At 42.6% G+C, this 14,080-nt stretch overlaps 6 non-coding genes and 3 pseudogenes across 6 annotated transcripts in view; all 9 read right to left on the bottom strand.

Moving 5' to 3' along the window:
* Positions 1 to 570: 570 nt before the first annotated feature.
* Positions 571 to 689, bottom strand: LOC125969718 (5S ribosomal RNA). Its single transcript, XR_007481712.1, has one exon. It is a non-coding gene; the product is annotated as a 5S ribosomal RNA (ribosomal RNA).
* A 627-nt stretch (positions 690 to 1,316) lies between these two features.
* Positions 1,317 to 1,435, bottom strand: LOC125969692 (5S ribosomal RNA). Its single transcript, XR_007481687.1, has one exon. It is a non-coding gene; the product is annotated as a 5S ribosomal RNA (ribosomal RNA).
* An 8,030-nt stretch (positions 1,436 to 9,465) lies between these two features.
* Positions 9,466 to 9,584, bottom strand: LOC125969657 (5S ribosomal RNA; annotated as a pseudogene).
* A 592-nt stretch (positions 9,585 to 10,176) lies between these two features.
* On the bottom strand, positions 10,177 to 10,284 carry LOC125969672 (5S ribosomal RNA; annotated as a pseudogene).
* Positions 10,285 to 10,914: 630 nt separating this feature from the next.
* On the bottom strand, positions 10,915 to 11,033 carry LOC125969683 (5S ribosomal RNA). The gene has a single exon (XR_007481679.1). It is a non-coding gene; the product is annotated as a 5S ribosomal RNA (ribosomal RNA).
* An 829-nt stretch (positions 11,034 to 11,862) lies between these two features.
* LOC125969724 (5S ribosomal RNA) lies at positions 11,863 to 11,981 on the bottom strand. The gene has a single exon (XR_007481718.1). It is a non-coding gene; the product is annotated as a 5S ribosomal RNA (ribosomal RNA).
* A 633-nt stretch (positions 11,982 to 12,614) lies between these two features.
* On the bottom strand, positions 12,615 to 12,733 carry LOC125969677 (5S ribosomal RNA). The gene has a single exon (XR_007481673.1). It is a non-coding gene; the product is annotated as a 5S ribosomal RNA (ribosomal RNA).
* Positions 12,734 to 13,339: 606 nt separating this feature from the next.
* Positions 13,340 to 13,447, bottom strand: LOC125969670 (5S ribosomal RNA; annotated as a pseudogene).
* Positions 13,448 to 14,077: 630 nt separating this feature from the next.
* LOC125969673 (5S ribosomal RNA) overlaps positions 14,078 to 14,080 on the bottom strand; it is a 119-nt gene continuing 116 nt past the window's right edge. Inside the window, exon 1 of the ribosomal RNA XR_007481670.1 lies at positions 14,078 to 14,080. This exon is cut by the window's right edge and continues 116 nt beyond it. This is a non-coding gene — a ribosomal RNA (5S ribosomal RNA).

Genomic DNA, 14,080 nt, shown 5'->3' with positions numbered 1-14,080 from the left:
ATCGCTGTCTGGGGTGGTAGCTGCACTGAACAGAACTTGAAGGCCCTGCAGCGCATAGTGAATACGGCTGGTAAGATTATTGGTGCTTCGCTCCCCTCCCTGAAGGACATTTACACCTCCCATCTCACCCGCAAGGCAACGCGATTGTGAGTGATGTGAGTCACCCAGCTCATTCTTTATTTGACCTTCTGCCCTCTGGGAAGAGGTACAGGAGCCTGCGCTCCCGCACCACCAGACTCGCCAACAGCTTCATTCTCCAGGCTGTTAGGACCCTGAACTCGCTACCCTCTTCTGCGTAGCGTGCGGCACTGTTGCGCTATTTTCTGGAATGTCTGCTGTACGCTCACTTGCTCATTTTGCTCCACTTATTTATTTGTTGTGTTATTTATTCATTATTTATTCAGCACGCTGTTGTTTACTTGTTTACTTGATTGTCTATTGTGGGCCATGTCTTGTCACCGTGGGATAGCGGGGAACGAAATTTCGGTTTCTTTGTGTGTCTTTGGCATGTGGAGAAATTGACAATAAAGCTGACTTTGACTTTGAGAAAAAAAAAAAAAAAAAAACAAAGGCTTGCAGCTCCTGGTATTCCCAGGCAGTCTCCCATCCAAGTACTAACCAGGCCCAACCCTGCTTAGCCTCCGAGATCGGACGAGATCGGGCGCTCTCAGGGTAGTATGGCCGTAAGCCGTGAGGTCGCTCAGAATTTTTCATTTTATAGACACAATCGCCCCTGAAACCATGCCAAGCAGCGGCGGGACTTGATGGCTGTGGTAAAAGTTTCCTTTCACAATTGACGTGGGAAAGAAAAAAAAAAGGCTTTCAGCACCTGGTATTCCCGGACGGTCTCCCTTCCCTTTTGTTTTTTTTTGTTTTTTTTACAACCAGGGCCGAAACAGGCTTTCTTCCAAGACTTTTGGTGTTTTCTGGAAACATGGCTATCATGAAAAGTTATTGACAGCTTTTTATGCGGTAGCACGAATTTGCCGTTGCGACCTGCATTTTGCTGAATCAAAATAAATGCCTTGAAAAGTTTAAAAACACTTCATGGAAGTGTTGTGTTGGGTTCTTTTACAAGTCAAGCCTGCTGCTTTGAGTTCACAGGGAGCCATGCTCACTGTACATAGTCTGCTCTCTAGCGGTAAAAAATTGAACTACAATGCTGTGGATGTCACCACATAATATAGCTTTCAAACTCGTGTTATAGTTTCAATGTCGGAGTTTAAATTAGGCTTGCTGTTTCCGGATGCCATTCGTGATGGGTGTTGTAAAAAATAGTTTCTTAAACGATTGAAGTGCACATAAGAAAAAGAAAAAGCTTACAGCACCTGGTATTCCCAGGCGGTCTCCCATCCAAGTACTAACCAGGCCCGACCCTGCTTAGCATCCGAGATCGGACGAGATCGGGCGTTCTCAGGGTAGTATGGCCGTAAGCCGTGAAGTGACCCAACATTTTGCATTTTATAGACATTATCGCCCCTGAAACTAGCGAGCGAGCCAATGAAGCCTTCAAAACTGCTTCGGCACATGGAGACCAAGCATCCTGCATTAAAAGACAAACCTTAACCACTTCGGGTTTCATTGTCTCCGATTACGCCTGGATGGGACCGGCTCGTTTCTGAGAAACCAGAATGCTATCAATAAAAAACAAAAACACAGAAACAGTACATCATTGTATCCATCACTTGCGAAGCATTTTCGATGGTCAAATCATCAAGTTTCTGTAAAACATGCTCAATAGAACAGCATCTACGCAATCCACGCTTCATTATCGTCATCACATCCGTCATCTCTAAGAAGTTGTATATGAACTTGGGCTACAGTAGAGGACACAAACTTCGACACAGCAGACTTCAAACATGGGATAACGCAGGACGTAAACAAGCACAACACCACCAGCACAACAAGCACAGGAGACAGCAATTTCAAAAGCAGTTGCCACCAGTTGCCAGAGAATAGCCACGAAAAGAAATCAAACTGATGTGGGACCTTGTCATTAGACATGGCCTGCTGTAAGTTCTTCAGTGAATTCATGGCGTCGTTGATGTGGGTGTCATTTTCTCCTGGTATGTATGTGCAACAGGAAGTCCCAATGATGTGGCACACACCACCTTGTGCTGCCGTCAACAAGTCCAGAACCATCCTGTTTTGCAAGACCATCAGTCTAATAGCCTGAATCTCTCTATTTTGTCCATCGTTGACTTGCAGTGAGAGATTCACAAAGGATTGAAAACGATAGTTCAGTGTCTCGATGAAGAGCGATAGTTTCCCAACCCCAATCTGAGGGAAGAGCGCAAGGACAACTTTGTCTCCGACGGACCATACTTTATGGTCCTCTGGAACGTTCGCACCCCAGACAGGGTCATGAGGGTCAAAGGTTGCAACTGCTCTGCGTCGACGTCCAGAAGAGTTGTGTGCTCCTGTCAGCTGATGATGTCGTATCCTGTAGGTGTGGTCCGTCACCCACACTGGTGCACACACTCCTGTCCGGTTGCCGGGCAGCATCGGATAAACCTTGGATGTAACGTGTAATTCACTCCAGCTGGTCTCTCTGTGTAGGCCACTTGTGGTATTGTTCATCCTCTAACAGTCACATTGACATTTGCCCAGAATAGCTGATCACAGGCACTGTCTGCAAGTCCAGGGCGGTAAGGGTCAGCATCTTTGACTGTGACAGCACGGTGTTGATATCCAACTCCTGGATGCCGTGTCCCTGTAAAACAATGCTCTAGACTTTCCTGCTACGTTTCCCACAATAATAATGATGAGTAAATCATCAGATACCTCTCGTGCATACACTCCAACAAACGTTAAGCAGATGTGAGATAACTTGCATGAAGTCTACTTAACAAAACATTGAGTAAATATGGGATAACTTAAAAACTGTCCCGGTCAACAACAATTCGTAAATAGAAACTACAAGGCATAATAGATAAAGAACTTCTCTTTAGCTAGACAAAGAACAAAGGTGTTCTGTTCATAAATACTGATGGCCTCTCACAGATAAGACAAGGAAGGGAGTATAAGAACTCCCTAAAACCTGGCAGATGTGTTGGCCTTGAGCGAAGGTATGAGACCTCCGGTTCAGGCCGGCCAGCGCTTCTACAAAACTAATTATCCTGACATTTCCCCACTGTTTATCACATATTTGCTGAAATTCACACATCACCGTAAACAACCCCTTTTCTCGACTCTCAGCCATCGGATCACATTCATGAGGACAAATATGTTTACACCAAAGGATAAACGTTGCGATGTCATTATTCAGAATCCCATGGATCTGGGAAAAGTCTGGTAACACAGATGCAGGAATTTTGCCATCAACATCATCATGTTGCCGCTCAGACATTAGGTATATCTGAGCAATCTCGTCCTCCATGGGCGATATTACTGTAGTGGCGAGACAATTAAACAGAGCACGAAGACACGGTATGCAACATCCATACAAGGTGAGCATAGCAGCAACACTGAGGACACAATGGCGTTATACTTCCCAAAAGCATTCATCCACTTGTAGTGCTCTTTCATCCTCGTTTTGAGGGATCGCAGGCCTGCAATCCGTCAGGCTCCCATCAGGGGCGGTGTTGTTGGGGATGAAGGTGCAGCATTGTTCTCCAAACATTGCGCAGACGCCTCCTTTCTCAGACAACAACATATCATGAGCATTGTGGTTCTGGATCGACATTAGGGAAGGCGTGGCTAGCTGTTCATGCACTGCCTCGAGCCCCGCTTGTGTCCGTTTGCCCAATTTCTGCATGTTGTAATGGATGTAATTTATCCTGTCTACGTTCTTGTTCATCGTTCACCAGCAGCAAATGGAGGACTCCCATCCCGCTGCAATTTGGTCATTTAATTCTTATTAATAAGGAACTCCTCTAGGGACTCCAATTGCATCAATTTCGGTCAGATCATCGTCGCCTCTCAAATTTAAAGATATTTTGGTTTTTACCAGCTTTTTTCCCAGATCTTGGCATGTTGATGTATATACAATTTCGCTTGACTACATTCTCTGAAAGCAATGGCTTCTTTTTTTTCTTTTTTTCTGTCAATGGATATTATATAGACTGCTCTGTCACACACTTCACAATCCATTAGACGTGACAGATTTCACACAATCTTTGGTCAATGGCAACGGTACAACATAAATAATCGGTCGCAAATCCATACATATGACATATCCATTTTTTTTTTTTTTTCTGTCTTTGCAGCTTGTTTTGCCATAAGCAATCAATTGTTTCTTTTTTCAGTTACTCTTATAGTTAGTTACCTGAAACAAATTATCCACATTCATTCTAGATATTCATCCCATTCTTTAACATTTACAGAGGTTGTTGACAAAGTACACATATAAACATCATACTTTCATGGCAGTCCAGATCCGACACAGCAGATCATCCTGCAAAGGTCAAATTGATCTTTTAAATTGGAGGCATTCAGTGTTTTTGTTTTTGTTGAAACAAGCTCTACAAAAAAAAATTGTTTTGTTTTGAAACTGTTTTGAATATGAATCAAATCCATATGTTGTATAAAGCTGACTGACCTGCCCCACTATTCCTCCTCTTGAGCCATGTGACACGCACCATGGCTCAATATTGCTCACCATTAGCTTAGGTTCTTTGGTGGGGTAGGTCATTTATAGATGCCATTCTCTAATCTTGCCCCTCTTTTCGTCCATAATTGAATTTCACTCTATGGACTTTGTCGCTGCACATATTTAAAAATGTTTCAGTGATCTAATCTGCTTCTTGTGTGTATAAAATTTGAAGTGTATTTTGCGCTGCAGCTTTGTGGTTCTGTCTGCAAGCTTGTTACCTCTTGACACCTTATCAGTCTCGTGTGTGTGTGTGTGTGTGTGTACTGCACACGTGCACATAGCAACTTTTCGTGGCAATTGGACTGTTTTGACAACTAGCTTAGCAAGTAAATGGATGCCCTCCCCGAATGGGGAGTGACTCAGCTAGCAAATGATTAGACATTTTCACTTTCTTGTAGTTTCTTTAGTTACTTTTCAATCGTTTTCTCATTGTTTATCACAAGAATCTTAGAAATTTGAATACGAATCAAAACGTATGTTTTATTTTACTCAATTGTATGATTTAGAGAATCCATATGTAGTAAAGTGTTGTATTACTACATATGATTTCATCATCTTTTAATTTGACTTTCTTTCCAAAACGCTTCTTAATTTCTCAGTTCACACATCTTCTACATGTGTTACTGGTTCTCCAGTTTTTTCTCTAGTTAACTATCAATCCAAAAGCTACGTTTTCTTTTTAGCATTCAACCCGCTCAAAATCACTCTTTCATCAAAGTCGCTCTACTAATTTTCTATAGTAGTCGCCAACGACTTCAACCATTCAACCTTTCATTCAGGCAATCATTCATCAATGCTCATCATATGCATCTCATACAGTCTCCAAAAAGGAGTCTTCTTATCACATTGGTCCCATTTCATCCAAGCTCACCACACAACATTCATATCCATCCATCCCATCCATCCATCTTCTTCCACTTATCCGGGGTCGGGTCGCGGGGGCAACAGCTTCAGGAGGGACTCCCAGACTTCCCTCTCCCCAGCCACTTCATCCAGCTCATCCCGGGGGTTCCCAAGGCGTTCCCAGGCCAGCTGAGAGACATAGTCTCTCCAGCGCGTCCTGGGTCGTCCCTGGGGTCTCCTACCGGTGGGACATGCCCGGAACACCTCCCCAGGGAGGCGTCCAGGAGGCATCCTGATAAGATGCCCGAGCCACCTCATCTGGCTCCTCTCAACGTGGAGGAGTAGCGACTCTACTCCGAGTCTCTCCCGGATGACCGAGCTTCTCACCCTATCTCTAAGGGAGAGCCCGGACATCCTGCGGAGAAAACTCATTTCGGCCGCTTGTATCCGAGATCTCGTTCTTTCGGTCACGACCCATAGCTCGTGACCATAGGTGAGGGTAGGAGCGTAAATCGACCGGTAAATTGAGAGCTTTGCCTTTTGGCTCAGCTCTCTCTTCACCACAACGGACCGGTACAGGGTCCGCATTACTGCCGACGCTGCACCGAACAACATTCATATATCATTTTCAACTCAAGTTTCCTGGTAGAACAATCCACCAATTAAAAAAAAAACGTAACTAAAACAAACAACTGGCAAATTAATCTGAATTTTTTCTTTGTTTTTAAATTTGAAGAACTCAATCTCTCAGATTTAGCTTGCAATTAGAATTTTGCATAATCTTATAACACAACCAATCAATTATTCCTATTAAATGTAGCATTGCAAAATCTTAAATTCACAATTTAGCTTCTCCCAATTCCTGAAAGCATGTTCTGTTGTTTTGTTAACTCCGAATTTCTCATGAGGGCTTGACACTAACATGCACTAGTGTGGATTAGTTTCTGCTCGCAAACAGATTTCTCTCTTTTTCTTTCATTTTTATCTGTCAAAATTGTTTCTGTTCTGCGGTGTAAATTGAATAGACAACAGTCTAGCAAATTTCTTTATACTAAAAGTTTAGCCAATCTTCATCAACTTAACACATACGCACACACATGCACAGCTCTCGCGTGCGGAAGGTAGGTCTCAGCAACAATGATTCGTCACAGGCTGGCCATTTCCTGTGGTCGATCATGAGCTGGTCCCTCCCATGCACACGAGGACAGCACATTCTAATTTTATTTATTTATCTTCTAGAAGCAAGTTGCATTTCTTTACCACTTGATTTGCATATTTTAACTTCAGTGTAACACAATTTGATCCCTATTCATTTGTAATTGGGCTTACAAACAGCATTGTCATACTTCTTGTGTGGACAGGGGCTCTAACAATCTAAAAAGATTTTTGATAACCTGACAATGACATGTTTTGCTGTCATAGACTTAGACTTAGACTCAACTTTATTAATCCCTTGGGATTACTCCTTCAGGGAAATTCTGTGTTCAGCAGCAGTAAAATACAAGATACACAAGAAAAACACAAGAGATCAAGATATACAGAAGATGCAGAAATACACACAGTGCAAGAGATAGCAATGAAATGTAAAAGAGGCCAAAAGATAAACTAGGCAAGAATATCGAGGGAGGTAAAAACACTACACAGTAGTTGCCATAATATTGCGCATTGTATATTGACGTGAAGAATGTGTACAGTTATTACAAGCATCTCCATGTCCCTGTTCATGTCCATGTCACCTCCTCCCCAGTGAGGAGTTGAATAGCTTGATGGCTTGGGGGACAAAGGAGTTCTTCAGTCTGCTTGTCCTACAATTGGGGAGGAGCAGTCTCCCACTGATCCGGCTCCTCTGATTACCTCTGGGAGAGGTTTCAGATCTTTTAAATTTCGATACATGATTTCCATAGGACCGGAAACTCCTCTTGCCCCTTGCTTGAGCCGCTGCTTGAGATGAGGCTTTGCACCTGCTCACAGGGGCCTTATTGTCTCCTGGTCTGACAAACACTTGTGACCTCATCAGTTTTCATCTTTCTAGCTTTTGTCTCTTGAATTCGTTCTCATCTCTTTGTGAAGCTTTCAACCACACTCTAGCACTTCTACCACTTCTTCCACATTTCAAATTTCCTTGTACTCCATACATTTTCTTCCACTTCAGCATGTATTGCATACAATTAAGAAATCTACTTGCCATGAACTTCTCGTTTTAAAGAAGAGCAGAGCAAGAGATTTACCGTTCTTATTTCCCATCTTAATTTTAGTAGTTTAAGGTTTTACATTTTTTTTCAATTTTTTTTTTTTTTTTTCTTTGAGGATCCTCAATGCAGGTTTAAATTGACCTTTCAACAGATTACTAGCCTGTTTTATTGCCGTGGATAAACGCTAGAACTGCTTTTTAGTCAATTTATCCTACCAGTCACACACTCAATCACACAAACTCCAGCGCTTTTTTAGGCCTCATAGCTCGGACAAACCAAAGCCGTATCTCATAGCTCGGACAAACCAAAGCCGTATCTCAGAGCTCGGATAAACCAAAGCCGTATCTCATAGCTCGGATAAACCAAAGCCGTATCTCATAGCTCGGACAAACCAAAGCCGTATCTCATAGCTTGGACAAACCAAAGCCGTATCTCTCGTGCACCTGTGGTTTTTTACGCGTTTCACAAACAACAACACAATCACACAACTTCAGGCCTTTAACTTACCGTAATTTCCGGACTATAAGCCGCGACTTTTTTCCAAAAATTTGAACCCTGCGGCTTATAGTCAGGTGCGGCTTATAGAAGATTTTTTCCGTGATTTATGTGATGACTTGATCGCTTTTATACACTCGTAAAAAGGCTGTGAACCACTGTTGTGCCGTATCTTGAAGAAAAAAACAACAAAAATACTATTTTAAAACACTACTATGGCTGCTGCTTATTCTGGCTATGTTGTTTGTGACTATTATGAGCTTTAGTAGGAATGCACGCTAGGTTACCTGCGTCAAAGGGCTCTAAACCCTTTCTCTTACTCTGCCATGTGACTCAGAGATTACACAAAGCAGTGGCGCTGTTTGGACCATCTACGTTGTATTAAAACCCAATCAATCAGCATTTAAATTCAATTCTAATGACATTTTGCTCACCAAAAACAAGTTGTAATGAATGTGAACTTTTAATGCATTTTATTCAGAAGGCGCGGCGTATTTATGGATTTTTACGGCTTTCTGTGTACCGTCTTTCTTTGCAAAAAACTCATGTGCACGTGCGGCTTATAGTCCGGTGCGGCTTATGTAAGAAAAAAACTAAAATATCCCTGAATTTGAGCTGGTGCGGCTTATAGTCCGGTGCGGCTTATAGTCCGGAAATTACGGTACTTGTCCCCTGGTTCGTTGCACTGCCGGGTCCCGTCAATCCACCTCTGTCAGACGAAGGCAGACCTAAGATGCTGGCCCAGCGAAGAATTCTCTTCCCAGGACTTTCTCCTCCAGGTCCTCCTAGTGGACGCTGGCTTGTCGACAATGCAGCACGTCCTTCTTCGTCAGACAGATAGCGGGTATGAGGGGTCCCGGGTTTCGGCACCAAAATGTTAGAGATTTGCTCACTCCAACTTATTTTGCAAGAACCACACGGAAGACAAGCAAGTTCTTTTAGACACCTGCAGGTGGAGAGATCACTCGCTACAGGAATGAAATCTGGAGCCTCTCCCAACTGCAAAGGCATATTTATTAAGAGAAAGAGTGGGGGTAAGAGTAGACTGAATAGGAAGCCCTTGTGCTCTAGTCAAAACATATCAGGGGATGTTTTACGACCTTGTGTAGGATGAGACAAGGTAGGTTATTTATTACTGGTTGCATTCCAACATAATCATACGATAAGGATAATTTGAAAAACCCTAACAGTGGATGTCACCACATAATATAGCTTTCAAACTCGTGTTATAGTTTCAATGTCGGAGTTTAAATTAGGCTTGCTGTTTCCGGATGCCATTCGTGATGGGTGTTGTAAAAAATAGTTTCTTAAACGATTGAAGTGCACATAAGAAAAAGAAAAAGCTTACAGCACCTGGTATTCCCAGGCTGTCTCCCATCCAAGTACTAACCAGGTCCGACCTTGCTTACCTTCCGAGATCGGACGAGACCGGGCGTTCTCAGGGTAGTATGGCCGTAAGCCGTGAGGTGACCCAACATTATGCATTTTATAGACACAATCGCCCCTGAAACTAGCGAGCGAGCCAATGAAGCCTTCAAAACTGCTTCGGCACATGGAGACGAAGCATCCTGCATTAAAAGACAAACCTTAACCACTTCGGGTTTCATTGTCTCCGATTACGCCTGGATGGGACCGGCTCGTTTCTGAGAAACAAGCTCGGTGCTCCCAATAACTCAACGTAATGGTGACTTTTATTTTTATGTGGTTTATATTTGTTTTTATGCCAGTCGTATCATTTTATTTAATCGTATTTATATATATTTATTATAAATGTAGTATTTATTTTTTATTTATATATATAAAGGCAGGTCCGCAAAAATATTTCTGACGCGTAGCCGGTCCGTGGCGCAAGAAAGGTTGGGGACCACTAGTCTAAAAGAATCTGGCCGTAACTGGAATAGGGTTCTACGCGAATGCCCAACGGAAAAGTGAAGTGCACAAAACCTGCATTTGGCTGTATCAAAATAAATGTCATGAAAATGCCATTCGTGATGGGTGCTGTAAAAAGTTCTTGGCTTAAACGATTGAAGTGCACATAAGAAAAAAAAAAAAAGCTTACGCTAACTGGTATTCCCAGGCGGTCTCCCATCCAAGTACTAACCAGGCCGACCCTGCTTAGCCTCCGAGATCGGGGGCTCTCAGGGTAGTATGGCCGTAAGCTGTGAGATCGCTCAGAAATTTTCATTTTATAGACACAATCGCCCCTGAAACCATGCCAAGCAGCGGCGGGACTTGATGGCTGTGGTAAAAGTTTCCTTTCACAATTGACGTGGGAAAGAAAAAGAAAAGGGTTTCAGCACCTGGTATTCCCGGACGGACTCCCTTCCCTTTTGTTTTTTTTTTTTGTTTTTTTTACAACTAGGGCCGAAACAGGCTTTCTTCCAAGACTTTTGGTGTTTTCTGGAAACATGGCTATCATGAAAAGTTATTGACAGCTTTTTATGCGGTAGCACGAATTTGCCGTTGCGACCTGCATTTTGCTGAATCAAAATAAATGCCTTGAAAAGTTTAAAAACACTTCATGGAAGTGTTGTGTTGGGTTCTTTTACAAGTCAAGCCTGCTGCTTTGAGTTCACAGGGAGCCATGCTCACTGTACATAGTCTGCTCTCTAGCGGTAAAAAATTGAACTACAATGCTGTGGATGTCACCACATAATATAGCTTTTAAACTCGTGTTATAGTTTCAATGTCGGAGTTTAAATTAGGCTTGCTGTTTCCGGATGCCATTCGTGATGGGTGTTGTAAAAAATAGTTTCTTAAACGATTGAAGTGCACATAAGAAAAAGAAAAAGCTTACAGCACCTGGTATTCCCAGGCGGTCTCCCATCCAAGTACTAACCAGGCCCGACCCTGCTTAGCTTCCGAGATCGGACGAGATCGGGCGTTCTCAGGGTAGTATGGCCGTAAGCCGTGAGGTGACCCAACATTTTGCATTTTATAGACACAATCGCCCCTGAAACTAGCGAGCGAGCCAATGAAGCCTTCAAAACTGCTTCGGCACATGGAGACCAAGCATCCTGCATTAAAAGACAAACCTTAACCACTTCGGGTTTCATTGTCTCCGATTACGCCTGGATGGGACCGGCTCGTTTCTGAGAAACAAGCTCGGTGCTCCCAATAATTCAACGTAATGGTGACTTTTATTTTTATGTGGTTTATATTTGTTTTTATGCCAGTCGTATCATTTTATTTAATCGTATTTATATATATTTATTATAAATGTAGTATTTATTTATATAGATTTATTGTTTATTTATATATATATATAAAGGCAGGTCCGCAAAAATATTTCTGACGCGTAGCCGGTCCGTGGCGCAAGAAAGGTTGGGGACCACTAGTCTAAAAGAATCTGGCCGTAACTGGAATAGGGTTCTACGCGAATGCCCAACGGAAAAGTGAAGTGCACAAAACCTGCATTTGGCTGTATCAAAATAAATGTCATGAAAAAGGTAAAAACAATACATGGAAGCGCAATGTGTTGTGCTGGGTTCTTTTACAAGTAAAGACTGCTGCTTTGAGTTCACAGGGAGCCATGCTCTTTATTCACTGTACATAGTCTGTCCTCTAGCGGTAAAAACGTGAACTGCAATGCTGTGGCTGTCGCCACACAATGTAGGTTTTAAACTCGTGTTGTAGTTTCAGTGTCGGAGTTAAAACTAGGCTTGCAGTTTCCGAATGCCATTCGTGATGGGTGCTGTAAAAAGTTCTTGGCTTAAACGATTGAAGAAAAAAAAAAAAAGCTTACGGTAACTGGTATTCCCAGGCAGTCTCCCATCCAAGTACTAACCAGGCCCGACCCTGCTTAGCCTCCGAGATCGGACGAGATCGGGCGCTCTCAGGGTAGTATGGCCGTAAGCCGTGAGACCCCTCAGAATTTTTCATTTTATAGACACAATCGCCCCTGAAACCATGCCAAACAGCGGCGGGACTTGATGGCTGTGGTAAAAGTTTCCTTTCACAATTGACGTGGGAAAGAAAAAAAAAAAAGGCTTTCAGCACCTGGTATTCCCGGACGGTCTCCCTTCCCTTTTGTTTTTTTTTTTGTTTTTTTTTTACAACCAGGGCCGAAACAGGCTTTCTTCCAAGACTTTTGGTGTTTTCTGGAAACATGGCTATCATGAAAAGTTATTGACAGCTTTTTATGCGGTAGCACGAATTTGCCGTTGCGACCTGCATTTTGCTGAATCAAAATAAATGCCTTGAAAAGTTTAAAAACACTTCATGGAAGTGTTGTGTTGGGTTCTTTTACAAGTCAAGCCTGCTGCTTTGAGTTCACAGGGAGCCATGCTCACTGTACATAGTCTGCTCTCTAGCGGTAAAAAATTTAACTACAATGCTGTGGATGTCACCACATAATATAGCTTTCAAACTCGTGTTATAGTTTCAATGTCGGAGTTTAAATTAGGCTTGCTGTTTCCGGATGCCATACGTGATGGGTGTTGTAAAAAATAGTTTCTTAAACGATTGAAGTGCACATAAGAAAAAGAAAAAGCTTACAGCACCTGGTATTCCCAGGCGGTCTCCCATCCAAGTACTAACCAGGCCCGACCCTGCTTAGCTTCCGAGATCGGACGAGATCGGGCGTTCTCAGGGTAGTATGGCCGTAAGCCGTGAGGTGACCCAACATTTTGCATTTTATAGACACAATCGCCCCTGAAACTAGCGAGCGAGCCAATGAAGCCTTCAAAACTGCTTCGGCACATGGAGACCAAGCATCCTGCATTAAAAGACAAACCTTAACCACTTCGGGTTTCATTGTCTCCGATTACGCCTGGATGGGACCGGCTCGTTTCTGAGAAACAAGCTCGGTGCTCCCAATAATTCAACGTAATGGTGACTTTTATTTTTATGTGGTTTATATTTGTTTTTATGCCAGTCGTATCATTTTATTTAATCGTATTTATATATATTTATTATAAATGTAGTATTTATTTATATAGATTTATTGTTTATTTATATATATAAAGGCAGGTCCGCAAAAATATTTCTGAAGCGTAGCCGGTCCGTGGCGCAAGAAAGGTTGGGGACCACTAGTCTAAAAGAATCTGGCCGTAACTGGAATAGGGTTCTACGCGAATGCCCAACGGAAAAGTGAAGTGCACAAAACCTGCATTTGGCTGTATCAAAATAAATGTCATGAAAATGCCATTCGTGATGGGTGCTGTAAAAAGTTCTTGGCTTAAACGATTGAAGTGCACATAAGAAAAAAAAAAAAAGCTTACGCTAACTGGTATTCCCAGGCGGTCTCCCATCCAAGTACTAACCAGGCCGACCCTGCTTAGCCTCCGAGATCGGGGGCTCTCAGGGTAGTATGGCCGTAAGCTGTGAGATCGCTCAGAAATTTTCATTTTATAGACACAATCGCCCCTGAAACCATGCCAAGCAGCGGCGGGACTTGATGGCTGTGGTAAAAGTTTCCTTTCACAATTGACGTGGGAAAGAAAAAGAAAAGGGTTTCAGCACCTGGTATTCCCGGACGGACTCCCTTCCCTTTTGTTTTTTTTTTTTGTTTTTTTTACAACTAGGGCCGAAACAGGCTTTCTTCCAAGACTTTTGGTGTTTTCTGGAAACATGGCTATCATGAAAAGTTATTGACAGCTTTTTATGCGGTAGCACGAATTTGCCGTTGCGACCTGCATTTTGCTGAATCAAAATAAATGCCTTGAAAAGTTTAAAAACACTTCATGGAAGTGTTGTGTTGGGTTCTTTTACAAGTCAAGCCTGCTGCTTTGAGTTCACAGGGAGCCATGCTCACTGTACATAGTCTGCTCTCTAGCGGTAAAAAATTGAACTACAATGCTGTGGATGTCACCACATAATATAGCTTTTAAACTCGTGTTATAGTTTCAATGTCGGAGTTTAAATTAGGCTTGCTGTTTCCGGATGCCATTCGTGATGGGTGTTGTAAAAAATAGTTTCTTAAACGATTGAAGTGCACATAAGAAAAAGAAAAAGC

Source organism: Syngnathus scovelli, chromosome 5 (genome assembly GCF_024217435.2).
Source record: "Syngnathus scovelli strain Florida chromosome 5, RoL_Ssco_1.2, whole genome shotgun sequence".
In the NCBI taxonomy this organism is placed as follows: domain Eukaryota; kingdom Metazoa; phylum Chordata; class Actinopteri; order Syngnathiformes; family Syngnathidae; genus Syngnathus; species Syngnathus scovelli.
This window is presented reverse-complemented; position numbering and strand designations above follow the sequence as displayed.